This window comes from Schistocerca gregaria, unplaced genomic scaffold (assembly GCF_023897955.1).
Source record: "Schistocerca gregaria isolate iqSchGreg1 unplaced genomic scaffold, iqSchGreg1.2 ptg000594l, whole genome shotgun sequence".
NCBI classification, from domain to species: Eukaryota; Metazoa; Arthropoda; class Insecta; order Orthoptera; family Acrididae; genus Schistocerca; species Schistocerca gregaria.
In genome coordinates, this window is record NW_026061983.1 from 112,501 (window position 1) to 115,000 (window position 2,500).

Below are 2,500 nucleotides of genomic sequence, written 5' to 3' on the forward strand. Positions count from 1 at the left end.
GTTGGCCCCTAACCTAACCCACGTTGGCCCCTAACCTAACCCACGTTGGCCCCTAACCTAACCCACGCTGCACCTTAACCTAAGTTACGCTGCACCTTAACCTAAGTTACGCTGCACCTTAACCTAAGTTACGCTGCACCTTAACCTAACTTACACTGCACCTTAACCTAACTTACACTGCACCTTAACCTAAGTTACACTGCACCTTAACCTAAGTTACACTGCACCTTAACCTAACTTACACTGCACCTTAACCTAAGTTACACTGCACCTTAACCTAAGTTACACTGCACCTTAACCTAAGTTACACTGCACCTTAACCTAAGTTACACTGCACCTTAACCTAAGTTACACTGCACCTTAACCTAAGTTACACTGCACCTTAACCTAAGTTACACTGCACCTTAACCTAAGTTACACTGCACCTTAACCTAAGTTACACTGCACCTTAACCTAACTTACACTGCACCTTAACCTAACTTACACTGCACCTTAACCTAACTTACACTGCACCTTAACCTAAGTTACACTGCACCTTAACCTAACTTACACTGCACCTTAACCTAACTTACACTGCACCTTAACCTAACTTACACTGCACCTTAACCTAACTTACACTGCACCTTAACCTAACTTACACTGCACCTTAACCTAACTTACACTGCACCTTAACCTAACTTACACTGCACCTTAACCTAACTTACACTGCACCTTAACTGTCACATGTAACGTCACAGGAATGTAGCTTTGCCTAACAGCAACCCTCTGAACATAGTTCACTGCTTGGATCCTCTGGTGTCATGTGTATTTCTTGATGCCATGGTGCGTACCCTCACATAAAGGTCTTTCGAGTGTTGCGTACTTTCTACACAGTCCCGCTAACCACTGGAAGGGTGTACCGCTACAGAACGAATATCGCCCTCCCCTCCTGCCCTTCCAAGCTGGTCGGTCAGGCGTTTGTTTGTGAAATGAGCCTTGCAGCTGTTCAGTTGCATTCGGTTGTCGATGCAGTCAGTGTACGTTGTGGTACGGCCTGTGTGGACTGTCCGCTGATGTACGCGTAACCCACACTGATCATCCGTCGTTACGTACTGAGTGACATAATGTGGCACATGCTTGACCGTACACCGGCTGCGCCCTACAATGGCGAATCATAAGGGCCATATGTTGTGCACGATGCTACTTGTCTCGTCTCCCCATTACAGCGAGATTGCACTGTTGTACGCCGTACAGACATGTGGTAAGTAGGTACGGACGAAAGTATTGCATGTTGCCCCCCCCCCCCCCCCTCCTCCCTCTGCCGGGAATCAGCGTGAGCCGTCTGTTGATGTAGCGACGAGGGTTTTCCTATTTAATCGTATTGCCCCACACAACATGATAGCACGGTGGACCGCGTTCCACATCTGCGACATGCTACAGAGGCCGGTTGACAGTCGACCGCGCAAGGGACATTGCACACGTGCGCGGACCATCTTCCACGTGTTCTCTCGTGTACATGCCGCAGTGTGTATGTGGGCTGATGTAGCGTGTCGTGACACATAACATGCAGGCATGCCAGAATCGTAGATTTCGCAAATGTAGATTGACGTATACGTTTGCTGCCAAAGATCCGCAAATGAACTGGAAATCAGTTGTTGAGCGGTTGTTCGCGCTGCAGGTGCATCGGTGATAGCGACGATCGGTACATCTGTGAACCGGTTGTTTCGGCGGTACCCGCCATGCCCCCGAACCTGAGTTGGCCATGTGGGTATGAAGCGATACGAGGCTGTGGCTTGGCGGGACAGTCCCCGGCCGGTGAGGGGGGGCCGCCCGGCGTGCTGGCCGCGCGCTGCGTGAGCGCACGCACTACAGCCGGCTGGTGGGGGGCGCCCAGTGGCAGGAGCGCCGGCCGACGGGCCCGGCTGGCGTCCCAGCTATGCGCCGGCGCACCCTGCGCGCGGCGCCAGGCGGCCAAAGTGGGTTCTGCCGAGCCCGGTGCGAAGCGCGGTGGACATCTGCAGTGTGCTGGTCCGATTGCGGACTGTGTGCGTTGAGGATGCGCCGCCGCCCGGCACTCGGCGTCGCGACGCCGTCTGCTGCTCGGTCGCCCCCAGCGGTTCTCGCAGGTGGTTTGTATCGCAGCTCTGCGGACGTGTTGGCGCGTGCGCTGTGCTGGGAGAGTTCGCTTCTGCACCCAAGTGGGGCTTTGCCCTTCTGTGGCGCTGGCGTTGGAGCTGCCGGTCACCGTAGGTGGCGCGTGTTGTTTCCCGCCGGCAATGCCACGACAGCACGCTCCCGGGCCTCTGTCGGCAGCGGCAAGCTCAGTTGGGAGCACGGGTGTTCGCACTGAAAGCGTCTACTCGCCTATCTCCGGGCGATTGCGCCTCTCTCGAACCCGACCAAGTACTTAGGACGGCGCTGCGCGCCGCCGGGACCTGAGAGGGTTTCGAGGTGTATCGTGCAGGGGAGCTCAGCCTCCTCCTGTTTGCAGAATAATTGAGCGGACGCTTGCGTGTTCGCG